The following is a 14,147-nucleotide window of genomic DNA, read 5'->3' on the forward strand; positions in this document are numbered from 1 at the left end:
GGCTGCAGAAGGTAAGCACACACAGGTAGAGATGGGAAAGAGGAGATAAAGGATACATTGAATAATGAGGCGGACCTGCAGGAGGCAAACACAGACAGGTAGAGATCGGAAAGAGGAGAGAAAGGATACATTGAATAATGAGGCAGGGCTGCAGGGGGCAAGCACAGAGAGGTAGAGATCGGAAAGAGGAGAGAAAGGATACATTGAATAATGAGGCGGTGCTGCAGAAGGCAAGCACAGACAGGTAGAGATCGGAAAGAGGAGAGAAAGGATACATTGAATAATGAGGTGGACTGCAGAAGGCAAGCACAGACAGGTAGAGATCGGAAAGAGGAGAGAAAGGATACATTGAGTAATGAGGCAGGACTGCAGAAGGCAAGCACAGACAGGTAGAGATGCGAAAGAGGAGAGAAAGGATACATTAAATAATGAGGCGGGCTGCAGAAGGTAAGCACAGACAGGTAGAGATGGGAAAGAGGAGAGAAAGGATACATTGAATAATAAGGCGGGGCTGCAGGAGGCAAGCACAGACAGTTAGAGATCGGAAAGAGGAGAGAAAGGATACATTGAATAATGAGGTGGGGCTGCAGAAGGTAAGCACAGACAGGTAGAGATCGTAAAGAGGAGAGAAAGGATACATTGAATAATGAGGCGGGGCTGCAGGAGGAAAGCACAGACAGGTAGGGATCGTAAAGAGGAGAGAAAGGATACATTGAATAATGAGGTGGGGCTGCAGAAGGCAAGCACAGACAGGTAGAGATCGGAAAGAGGAGAGAAAGGATACAGTGAATAATGAGGTGGGGCTGCAGAAGGCAAGCACAGACAGGTAGAGATGGGAAAGAGGAGAGAAAGGATACATTGAATAATGAGGCGGTGCTGCAGAAGGCAAGCACAGACAGATAGAGATGGGAAAGAGGAGAGAAATGATACATTGAATAATGAGGCGGGGCTGCAGGAGGCAAGCACAGACAGGTAGAGATCGGAAAGAGGAGAGAAAGGATACATTGAATAATGAGGCGTGGCTGCAGGAGGCAAGCACAGACAGGTAGAGATCGGAAAGAGGAGAGAAAGGATACATTGAATAATGAGGCGTGGCTGCAGAAGGCAAACACAGACAGGTAGAGATCGGAAAGAGGAGAGAAAGGATACATTGAATAATGAGGCGGGGCTGCAGGAGGCAAGCAAAGACAGGTAGAGATCGGAAAGAGGAGAGAAAGGTTACATTGAATAATGAGGCGTGGCTGCAGGAGGCAAGCACAGACAGGTAGAGATCGGAGAAAGAGGAGAGAAAGGATACATTAAATAATGAGGCGTTGCTGCAGGGGGCAAGCACAGACAGGTAGAGATCGGAAAGAGGAGAGAAAGAATACATTGAATAATGAGGCGGGCTGCAGAAGGTAAGCACAGACAGGTAGAGATCGGAAAGAGGAGAGAAAGGATACATTGAATAATGAGGCGGGGCTGCAGAAGACAAGCACAGACAGGTAGAGATCAGAAAGAGGAGAGAAAGGATACATTGAATAATGAGGCGGGGCTGCAGGAGGCAAGTAGAGACAGGTAGAGATCAGAAAGAGGAGAGAAAGGATACATTGAATAATGAGGTGGGGCTGCAAGACAGGATCAGAAAGAGGAGAGAAAGGATACATTGAATAATGAGGCGGGGCTGCAAAAGACAAGCACAGACAGGTAGAGATCAGAAAGAGGAGAGAAAGGATACATTGAATAATGAGGCGGGGCTGCAGGAGGCAACCACAGACAGGTAGAGATCGGAAAGAGGAGAGAAAGGATACATTGAATAATGAGGAGGGGCTGCAGGAGGCAAGCACAGACAGGTAGAGATATGAAAGAGGAGAGAAAGGATACATTGAATAATGAGGCGCGGATGCAGGAGGGCAAGCACAGACAGGTAGAGATCGGAAAGAGGTGAGAAAGAATACATTGAGTAATGAGGCGGGGCTGCAGGAGGCAAACACAGACAGGTAGAGATCGGAAAGAGGAGAGAAAGGATACATTGAATAATGAGGCAGGGCTGCAGGGGGCAAGCACAGACAGGTAGAGATCGGAAAGAGGAGAGAAAGGATACATTGAATAATGAGGCGGTGCTGCAGAAGGCAAGCACAGACAGGTAGAGATCGGAAAGAGGAGAGAAAGGATACATTGAATAATGAGGTGGACTGCAGAAGGCAAGCACAGACAGGTAGAGATCGGAAAGAGGAGAGAAAGGATACATTGAATAATGAGGTGGACTGCAGAAGGCAAGCACAGACAGGTAGAGATCGGAAAGAGGAGAGAAAGGATACATTGAATAATGAGGCAGGTTGCAGAAGGCAAGCACAGACAGGTAGAGATCGGAAAGAGGAGATAAAGGATACATTGAATAATGAGGCAGGGCTGCAGGGGGCAAGCACAGACAGGTAGAGATCGGAAAGAGGAGAGAAAGGATACATTGAATAATGAGGCAGAGCTGCAGAAGGTAAGCACAGACAGGTAGAGATCGTAAAGAGGAGAGAAAGGATACATTGAATAATGAGGCGGGGCTGCAGAAGGCAAGCACAGACAGGTAGGGATCGTAAAGAGGAGAGAAAGGATACATTGAATAATGAGGTGGGGCTGCAGAAGGCAAGCACAGACAGGTAGAGATCGGAAAGAGGAGAGAAAGGATACAGTGAATAATGAGGTGGGGCTGCAGAAGGCAAGCACAGACAGGTAGAGATGGGAAAGAGGAGAGCAAGGATACATTGAATAATGAGGCGGTGCTGCAGAAGGCAAGCACAGACAGATAGAGATGGGAAAGAGGAGAGAAATGATACATTGAATAATGAGGCGGGGCTGCAGGAGGCAAGCACAGACAGGTAGAGATCGGAAAGAGGAGAGAAAGGATACATTTAATAATGAGGCATGGCTGCAGGAGGCAAGCACAGACAGGTAGAGATCGGAAAGAGGAGAGAAAGGATACATTGAATAATGAGGCGTGGCTGCCGAAGGCAAGCACAGACAGGTAGAGATCGGAAAGAGGAGAGAAAGGATACATTGAATAATGAGGCAGGGCTGCAGGAGGCAAGCAAAGACAGGTAGAGATCGGAAAGAGGAGAGAAAGGTTACATTGAATAATGAGGCGTGGCTGCAGGAGGCAAGCACAGACAGGTAGAGATCGGAGAAAGAGGAGAGAAAGGATACATTAAATAATGAGGCGGGGCTGCAGAAGGCAAGCACAGACAGGTAGAGATCGGAAAGAGGAGAGAAAGGACACATTGAATAATGAGGCGGGGCTGTAGAAGGCAAGCGCAGACAGGTAGAGGTCAGAAAGAGGAGAGAAAAGATACATTGAATAATGATTCGTGGCTGCAGAAGGTAAGCACAGACAGGTAGAGATCGGAAAGAGGAGAGAAAGGATACATTGAATAATGAGGTGAAGCTGCAGAAGACAAGCACAGACAGGTAGAGATCAGAAAGAGGAGAGAAAGGATACATTGAATAATGAGGCGGGGCTGCAGGAGGCAAGCACAGACAGGTAGAGATCAGAAAGAGGAGAGAAAGGATACGTTGAATAATGAGGCAGGGCTGCAGAAGGCAAGCACAGACAGGTAGAGATCGGAAAGAGGAGAGAAAGGATACATTGAATAATGAGGCGGGGCTGCAGAAGGCAAGCACAGACAGGTAGTGATCGGAAAGAGGAGAGAAAGGATACATTGAATAATGAGGCGAGCCTGCAGAAGGCAAACACAGACAGGTAGAGATCAGAAAGAGGAGAGAAAGATACATTGAATAATGAGGCGGGGCAGGAGAAGGCAAGCACAGAAAGGTAGAGATCGGAAAGAGGAGAGAAAGGATACATTGAATAATGAGGCGGGGCTGCAGAAGGTAAGCACAGACAGGCAGAGATGGGAAAGAGGAGAGAAAGGATACATTGAATAATGAGGCGGGCCTGCAGGAGGCAAGCACAGACAGGTAGAGATCGGAAAGAGGAGAGAAAGGATACATTGAATAATGAGGCGGGGCTGCAGGGGGCAAGCACAGACAGGGAGAGATCGGAAAGAGGAGAGAAAGGATACATTGAATAATGAGGCGGGGCTGCAGAAGGCAAGCACAGACAGGTAGTGATCGGAAAGAGGAGAGAAAGGATACATTGAATAATGAGGCGGGCCTGCAGAAGGCAAGCACAGACAGGTAGAGATTGGAAAGAGGAGAGAAAGGATACATTGAATAATGAGGCGGGGCTGGAGAAGGCAAGCACAGACAGGTAGAGAATGGAAAGAGGAGAGAAAGGATACATTGAATAATGAGGCGGGCCTGCAGGAGGCAAGCACAGACAGGTAGAGATCGGAAAGAGGAGAGAAAGGATACATTGAATAATGAGGCGTTGCTGCAGGGGGCAAGCACAGACAGGTAGAGATCGGAAAGAGGAGAGAAAGAATACATTGAATAATGAGGCGGGCTGCAGAAGGTAAGCACAGACAGGTAGAGATCGGAAAGAGGAGAGAAAGGATACATTGAATAATGAGGCGGGGCTGCAGAAGACAAGCACAGACAGGTAGAGATCAGAAAGAGGAGAGAAAGGATACATTGAATAATGAGGCGGGGCTGCAGGAGGCAAGCAGAGACAGGTAGAGATCAGAAAGAGGAGAGAAAGGATACATTGAATAATGAGGTGGGGCTGCAAGACAGGATCAGAAAGAGGAGAGAAAGGATACATTGAATAATGAGGCGGGGCTGCAAAAGACAAGCACAGACAGGTAGAGATCAGAAAGAGGAGAGAAAGGATACATTGATTAAGGAGGCGGGGCTGCAGGAGGCAACCACAGACAGGTAGAGATCGGAAAGAGGAGAGAAAGGATACATTGAATAATGAGGCGGGGCTGCAGGAGGCAAGCACAGACAGGTAGAGATATGAAAGAGGAGAGAAAGGATACATTGAATAATGAGGCGCGGATGCAGGAGGGCAAGCACAGACAGGTAGAGATCGGAAAGAGGTGAGAAAGAATACATTGAGTAATGAGGCGGGGCTGCAGAAGGCAAGCACAGACAGGTAGAGATCGGAAAGAGGAGAGAAAGGATACATTGAATAATGAGGCAGAACTGCAGAATGCAAGCACAGACAGGTAGAGATGCGAAAGAGGAGAGAAAGGATACATTAAATAATGAGGCGGGCTGCAGAAGGTAAGCACAGACAGGTAGCGATGGGAAAGAGGAGAGAAAGGATACATTGAATAATAAGGCGGGGCTGCAGGAGGCAAGCACAGACAGTTAGAGATCGGAAAGAGGAGAGAAAGGATACATTGAATAATGAGGCGGTCTGCAGGAGGCAAGCACAGACAGATAGAGATCGGAAAGAGGAGAGAAAGGATACATTGAATAATGAGGCGGGGCTGCAGGAGGCAAGCACAGACAGGTAGAGATCGGAAAGAGGAGATAAAGGATACATTGAATAATGAGGCGGTGCTGCAGAAGGCAAGCACAGACAGGTAAAGATCGGAAAGAGGAGAGAAAGGATACATTGAATAATGAGGTGTGGCTGCAGAAGGTAAGCACAGACAGGTAATGATGGGAAAGAGGAGAGAAAGGATACGTTGAATAATGAGGCAGGGGCCAAGCACTGACAGGTAGAGATCGGAAAGAGGAGAGAAGGTATACATTGAATAATGAGGCGGTGCTGCAGAAGGCAAGCACAGACAGGTAGAGATCGGAAAGAGGAGAGAAAGGATACATTAAATAATGAGGCAGGGCTGCAGAATGCAAGCACAGACAGGTAGAGATGGGAAAGAGGAGAGCAAGGATACATTGAATAATGAGGCGGGCTGCAGAAGGCAAGCACAGACAGGTAGAGATGGGAAAGAGGAGAGAAAGGTTACATTGAATAATGAGGCGGGGCTGCAGGAGGCAAGCACAGACAGGTAGAGATCGGAAAGAGGAGAGAAAGGATACATTGAATAATGAGGCCGGGCTGCAGGAGGCAAGCACAGACAGGTAGAGATCGGAAAGAGGAGAGAAAGGATCCATTGAATAATGAGGCGGGACTGCAGGAGGCAAGCACAGACAGGTAGAGATCGGAAAGAGGAGAGAAAGGATACATTGAATAATGAGGCGGGCCTGCAGAAGGCAAGCACAGACAGGTAGAGATCGGAAAGAGGAGAGAAAGGATACATTGAATAATGAGGCGGGGCTGGAGAAGGCAAGCACAGAAAGGTAGAGATCGGAAAGAGGAGAGAAAGGATACATTGAATAATGAGGCGGGGCTGCAGGAGGCAAGCAGAGACAGGTAGAGATCAGAAAGAGGAGAGAAAGGATACATTGAATAATGAGGCGGGGCTGCAAAAGACAAGCACAGACAGGTAGAGATCAGAAAGAGGAGAGAAAGGATACATTGATTATGGAGGCGGGGCTGCAGGAGGCAACCACAGACAGGTAGAGATCGGAAAGAGGAGAGAAAGGATACATTGAATAATGAGGCGGGGCTGCAGGAGGCAAGCACAGACAGGTAGAGATATGAAAGAGGAGAGAAAGGATACATTGAATAATGAGGCGCGGATGCAGGAGGGCAAGCACAGACAGGTAGAGATCGGAAAGAGGTGAGAAAGAATACATTGAGTAATGAGGCGGGGCTGCAGAAGGCAAGCACAGACAGGTAGAGATCGGAAAGAGGAGAGAAAGGATACATTGAGTAATGAGGCGGGGCTGCAGAAGGCAAGCACAGACAGGTAGAGATCGGAAAGAGGAGAGAAAGGATACATTGAGTAATGAGGCAGGACTGCAGAATGCAAGCACAGACAGGTAGAGATGCGAAAGAGGAGAGAAAGGATACATTAAATAATGAGGCGGGCTGCAGAAGGTAAGCACAGACAGGTAGCGATGGGAAAGAGGAGAGAAAGGATACATTGAATAATAAGGCGGGGCTGCAGGAGGCAAGCACAGGCAGTTAGAGATCGGAAAGAGGAGAGAAAGGATACATTGAATAATGAGGCGGTCTGCAGGAGGCAAGCACAGACAGATAGAGATCGGAAAGAGGAGAGAAAGGATACATTGAATAATGAGGCGGGGCTGCAGGAGGCAAGCACAGACAGGTAGAGATCGGAAAGAGGAGATAAAGGATACATTGAATAATGAGGCGGTGCTGCAGAAGGCAAGCACAGACAGGTAAAGATCGGAAAGAGGAGAGAAAGGATACATTGAATAATGAGGTGTGGCTGCAGAAGGTAAGCACAGACAGGTAATGATGGGAAAGAGGAGAGAAAGGATACGTTGAATAATGAGGCAGGGGCCAAGCACTGACAGGTAGAGATCGGAAAGAGGAGAGAAGGTATACATTGAATAATGAGGCGGTGCTGCAGAAGGCAAGCACAGACAGGTAGAGATCGGAAAGAGGAGAGAAAGGATACATTAAATAATGAGGCAGGGCTGCAGAATGCAAGCACAGACAGGTAGAGATGGGAAAGAGGAGAGCAAGGATACATTGAATAATGAGGCGGGCTGCAGAAGGCAAGCACAGACAGGTAGAGATGGGAAAGAGGAGAGAAAGGTTACATTGAATAATGAGGCGGGGCTGCAGGAGGCAAGCACAGACAGGTAGAGATCGGAAAGAGGAGAGAAAGGATACATTGAATAATGAGGCCGGGCTGCAGGAGGCAAGCACAGACAGGTAGAGATCGGAAAGAGGAGAGAAAGGATCCATTGAATAATGAGGCGGGACTGCAGGAGGCAAGCACAGACAGGTAGAGATCGGAAAGAGTAGAGAAAGGATACATTGAATAATGAGGCGGGCCTGCAGAAGGCAAGCACAGACAGGTAGAGATCAGAAAGAGGAGAGAAAGGATACATTGAATAATGAGGCGGGGCTGGAGAAGGCAAGCACAGAAAGGTAGAGATCGGAAAGAGGAGAGAAAGGATATATTGAATAATGAGGCGGGGCTGCAGAAGGCAAGCACAGACAGGTAGAGATCGGAAAGAGGAGAGAAAGGATACATTGAATAATGAGGCGGGGTTGCAGAAGGTAAGCACAGACAGGTAGAGATCGGAAAGAGGAGAGAAAGGATACATTGAATAATGAGGCGGGCTGCAGAAGGTAAGCACACACAGGTAGAGATGGGAAAGAGGAGATAAAGGATACATTGAATAATGAGGCGGACCTGCAGGAGGCAAACACAGACAGGTAGAGATCGGAAAGAGGAGAGAAAGGATACATTGAATAATGAGGCAGGGCTGCAGGGGGCAAGCACAGAGAGGTAGAGATCGGAAAGAGGAGAGAAAGGATACATTGAATAATGAGGCGGTGCTGCAGAAGGCAAGCACAGACAGGTAGAGATCGGAAAGAGGAGAGAAAGGATACATTGAATAATGAGGTGGACTGCAGAAGGCAAGCACAGACAGGTAGAGATTGGAAAGAGGAGAGAAAGGATACATTGAGTAATGAGGCAGGACTGCAGAAGGCAAGCACAGACTGGTAGAGATGCGAAAGAGGAGAGAAAGGATACATTAAATAATGAGGCGGGCTGCAGAAGGTAAGCACAGACAGGTAGAGATGGGAAAGAGGAGAGAAAGGATACATTGAATAATAAAGCGGGGCTGCAGGAGGCAAGCACAGACAGTTAGAGATCGGAAAGAGGAGAGAAAGGATACATTGAATAATGAGGCGGGGCTGCAGAAGGTAAGCACAGACAGGTAGAGATCGTAAAGAGGAGAGAAAGGATACATTGAATAATGAGGCGGGGCTGCAGGAGGAAAGCACAGACAGGTAGGGATCGTAAAGAGGAGAGAAAGGATACATTGAATAATGAGGTGGGGCTGCAGAAGGCAAGCACAGACAGGTAGAGATCGGAAAGAGGAGAGAAAGGATACAGTGAATAATGAGGTGGGGCTGCAGAAGGCAAGCACAGACAGGTAGAGATGGGAAAGAGGAGAGAAAGGATACATTGAATAATGAGGCGGTGCTGCAGAAGGCAAGCACAGACAGATAGAGATGGGAAAGAGGAGAGAAATGATACATTGAATAATGAGGCGGGGCTGCAGGAGGCAAGCACAGACAGGTAGAGATCGGAAAGAGGAGAGAAAGGATACATTGAATAATGAGGCGTGGCTGCAGGAGGCAAGCACAGACAGGTAGAGATCGGAAAGAGGAGAGAAAGGATACATTGAATAATGAGGCGTGGCTGCAGAAGGCAAGCACAGACAGGTAGATATCGGAAAGAGGAGAGAAAGGATACATTGAATAATGAGGCGGGGCTGCAGGAGGCAAGCAAAGACAGGTAGAGATCGGAAAGAGGAGAGAAAGGTTACATTGAATAATGAGGCGTGGCTGCAGGAGGCAAGCACAGACAGGTAGAGATCGGAGAAAGAGGAGAGAAAGGATACATTAAATAATGAGGCGTTGCTGCAGGGGGCAAGCACAGACAGGTAGAGATCGGAAAGAGGAGAGAAAGAATACATTGAATAATGAGGCGGGCTGCAGAATGTAAGCACAGACAGGTAGAGATCGGAAAGAGGAGAGAAAGGATACATTGAATAATGAGGCGGGGCTGCAGAAGACAAGCACAGACAGGTAGAGATCAGAAAGAGGAGAGAAAGGATACATTGAATAATGAGGCGGGGCTGCAGGAGGCAAGTAGAGACAGGTAGAGATCAGAAAGAGGAGAGAAAGGATACATTGAATAATGAGGTGGGGCTGCAAGACAGGATCAGAAAGAGGAGAGAAAGGATACATTGAATAATGAGGCGGGGCTGCAAAAGACAAGCACAGACAGGTAGAGATCAGAAAGAGGAGAGAAAGGATACATTGAATAATGAGGCGGGGCTGCAGGAGGCAACCACAGACAGGTAGAGATCGGAAAGAGGAGAGAAAGGATACATTGAATAATGAGGCGGGGCTGCAGGAGGCAAGCACAGACAGGTAGAGATATGAAAGAGGAGAGAAAGGATACATTGAATAATGAGGCGCGGATGCAGGAGGGCAAGCACCGACAGGTAGAGATCGGAAAGACGTGAGAAAGAATACATTGAGTAATGAGGCGGGGCTGCAGAAGGCAAGCACAGACAGGTAGAGATCGGAAAGAGGAGAGAAAGGATACATTGAGTAATGAGGCGGGGCTGCAGAAGGCAAGCACAGACAGGTAGAGATCGGAAAGAGGAGAGAAAGGATACATTGAGTAATGAGGCAGGACTGCAGAATGCAAGCACAGACAGGTAGAGATGCGAAAGAGGAGAGAAAGGATACATTAAATAATGAGGCGGGCTGCAGAAGGTAAGCACAGACAGGTAGAGATGGGAAAGAGGAGAGAAAGGATACATTGAATAATAAGGCGGGGCTGCAGGAAGCAAGCACAGACAGTTAGAGATCGGAAAGAGGAGAGAAAGGATACATTGAATAATGAGGCGGTCTGCAGGAGGCAAGCACAGACAGATAGAGATCGGAAAGGGGAGAGAAAGGATACATTGAATAATGAGGCGGGGCTGCAGGAGGCAAGCACAGACAGGTAGAGATCGGAAAGAGGAGATAAAGGATACATTGAATAATGAGGCGGGGCTGCAGAAGGCAAGCACAGACAGGTAAAGATCGGAAAGAGGAGAGAAAGGATACATTGAATAATGAGGTGTGGCTGCAGAAGGTAAGCACAGACAGGTAATGATGGGAAAGAGGAGAGAAAGGATACGTTGAATAATGAGGTAGGGGCCAAGAACTGACAGGTAGAGATCGGAAAGAGGAGAGAAGGTATACATTGAATAATGAGGCGGTGCTGCAAAAGGCAAGCACAGAGAGGTAGAGATCGGAAAGAGGAGAGAAAGGATACATTAAATAATGAGGTGGGGCTGCAGAATGCAAGCACAGACAGGTAGAGATGGGAAAGAGGAGAGCAAGGATACATTGAATAAAGAGGCGGGCTGCAGAAGGCAAGCACAGACAGGTAGAGATGGGAAAGAGGAGAGAAAGGTTACATTGAATAATGAGGCGGGCCTGCAGGAGGCAAGCACAGACAGGTAGAGATCGGAAAGAGGAGAGAAAGGATACATTGAATAATGAGGCCGGGCTGCAGGAGGCAAGCACAGACAGGTAGAGATCGGAAAGAGGAGAGAAAGGATCCATTGAATAATGAGGCGGGACTGCAGGAGGCAAGCACAGACAGGTAGCGATCGGAAAGAGGAGAGAAAGGATACATTGAATAATGAGGCGGGCCTGCAGAAGGCAAGCACAGACAGGTAGAGATCAGAAAGAGGAGAGAAAGGATACATTGAATAATGAGGCGGGGCTGGAGAAGGCAAGCACAGAAAGGTAGAGATCGGAAAGAGGAGAGAAAGGATATATTGAATAATGAGGCGGGGCTGCAGAAGGCAAGCACAGACAGGTAGAGATCGGAAAGAGGAGAGAAAGGATACATTGAATAATGAGGCGGGGTTGCAGACGGTAAGCACAGACAGGTAGAGATCGGAAAGAGGAGAGAAAGGATACATTGAATAATGAGGCGGGCTGCAGAAGGTAAGCACACACAGGTAGAGATGGGAAAGAGGAGATAATGGATACATTGAATAATGAGGCGGACCTGCAGGAGGCAAACACAGACAGGTAGAGATCGGAAAGAGGAGAGAAAGGATACATTGAATAATGAGGCAGGGCTGCAGGGGGCAAGCACAGACAGGTAGAGATCGGAAAGAGGAGAGAAAGGATACATGAGGTGGACTGCAGAAGGCAAGCACAGACAGGTAGAGATCGGAAAGAGGAGAGAAAGGATACATTGAGTAATGAGGCAGGACTGCAGAAGGCAAGCACAGACAGGTAGAGATGCGAAAGAGGAGAGAAAGGATACATTGAATAATGAGGCGCGGATGCAGGAGGGCAAGCACAGACAGGTAGAGATCGGAAAGAGGTGAGAAAGAATACATTGAGTAATGAGGCGGGGCTGCAGGAGGCAAACACAGACAGGTAGAGATCGGAAAGAGGAGAGAAAGGATACATTGAATAATGAGGCAGGGCTGCAGGGGGCAAGCACAGACAGGTAGAGATCGGAAAGAGGAGAGAAAGGATACATTGAATAATGAGGCGGTGCTGCAGAAGGCAAGCACAGACAGGTAGAGATCGGAAAGAGGAGAGAAAGGATACATTGAATAATGAGGTGGACTGCAGAAGGCAAGCACAGACAGGTAGAGATCGGAAAGAGGAGAGAAAGGATACATTGAATAATGAGGTGGACTGCAGAAGGCAAGCACAGACAGGTAGAGATCGGAAAGAGGAGAGAAAGGATACATTGAATAATGAGGCAGGTTGCAGAAGGCAAGCACAGACAGGTAGAGATCGGAAAGAGGAGATAAAGGATACATTGAATAATGAGGCAGGGCTGCAGGGGGCAAGCACAGACAGGTAGAGATCGGAAAGAGGAGAGAAAGGATACATTGAATCATGAGGCAGAGCTGCAGAAGGTAAGCACAGACAGGTAGAGATCGTAAAGAGGAGAGAAAGGATACATTGAATAATGAGGCGGGGCTGCAGAAGGCAAGCACAGACAGGTAGGGATCGTAAAGAGGAGAGAAAGGATACATTGAATAATGAGGTGGGGCTGCAGAAGGCAAGCACAGACAGGTAGAGATCGGAAAGAGGAGAGAAAGGATAGAGTGAATAATGAGGTGGGGCTGCAGAAGGCAAGCACAGACAGGTAGAGATGGGAAAGAGGAGAGCAAGGATACATTGAATAATGAGGCGGTGCTGCAGAAGGCAAGCACAGACAGATAGAGATGGGAAAGAGGAGAGAAATGATACATTGAATAATGAGGCGGGGCTGCAGGAGGCAAGCACAGACAGGTAGAGATCGGAAAGAGGAGAGAAAGGATACATTTAATAATGAGGCATGGCTGCAGGAGGCAAGCACAGACAGGTAGAGATCGGAAAGAGGAGAGAAAGGATACATTGAATAATGAGGCGTGGCTGCCGAAGGCAAGCACAGACAGGTAGAGATCGGAAAGAGGAGAGAAAGGATACATTGAATAATGAGGCAGGGCTGCAGGAGGCAAGCAAAGACAGGTAGAGATCGGAAAGAGGAGAGAAAGGTTACATTGAATAATGAGGCGTGGCTGCAGGAGGCAAGCACAGACAGGTAGAGATCGGAGAAAGAGGAGAGAAAGGATACATTAAATAATGAGGCGGGGCTGCAGAAGGCAAGCACAGACAGGTAGAGATCGGAAAGAGGAGAGAAAGGACACATTGAATAATGAGGCGGGGCTGTAGAAGGCAAGCGCAGACAGGTAGAGGTCAGAAAGAGGAGAGAAAAGATACATTGAATAATGATTCGTGGCTGCAGAAGGTAAGCACAGACAGGTAGAGATCGGAAAGAGGAGAGAAAGGATACATTGAATAATGAGGTGGGGCTGCAGAAGACAAGCACAGACAGGTAGAGATCAGAAAGAGGAGAGAAAGGATACATTGAATAATGAGGCGGGGCTGCAGGAGGCAAGCACAGACAGGTAGAGATCAGAAAGAGGAGAGAAAGGATACATTGAATAATGAGGCAGGGCTGCAGAAGGCAAGCACAGACAGGTAGAGATCGGAAAGAGGAGAGAAAGGATACATTGAATAATGAGGCGGGGCTGCAGAAGGCAAGCACAGACAGGTAGTGATCGGAAAGAGGAGAGAAAGGATACATTGAATAATGAGGCGAGCCTGCAGAAGGCAAACACAGACAGGTAGAGATCAGAAAGAGGAGAGAAAGATACATTGAATAATGAGGCGGGGCAGGAGAAGGCAAGCACAGAAAGGTAGAGATCGGAAAGAGGAGAGAAAGGATACATTGAATAATGAGGCGGGGCTGCAGAAGGTAAGCACAGACAGGCAGAGATGGGAAAGAGGAGAGAAAGGATACATTGAATAATGAGGCGGGCCTGCAGGAGGCAAGCACAGACAGGTAGAGATCGGAAAGAGGAGAGAAAGGATACATTGAATAATGAGGCGGGGCTGCAGGGGGCAAGCACAGACAGGGAGAGATCGGAATGAGGAGAGAAAGGATACATTGAATAATGAGGCGGGGCTGCAGAAGGCAAGCACAGACAGGTAGTGATCGGAAAGAGGAGAGAAAGGATACATTGAATAATGAGGCGGGCCTGCAGAAGGCAAGCACAGACAGGTAGAGATTGGAAAGAGGAGAGAAAGGATACATTGAATAATGAGGCGGGGCTGGAGA

Source organism: Ambystoma mexicanum, chromosome 14 (genome assembly GCF_040938575.1).
Source record: "Ambystoma mexicanum isolate Mex_15411 chromosome 14, UKY_AmexF1_1, whole genome shotgun sequence".
Lineage (NCBI taxonomy): Eukaryota > Metazoa > Chordata > Amphibia > Caudata > Ambystomatidae > Ambystoma > Ambystoma mexicanum.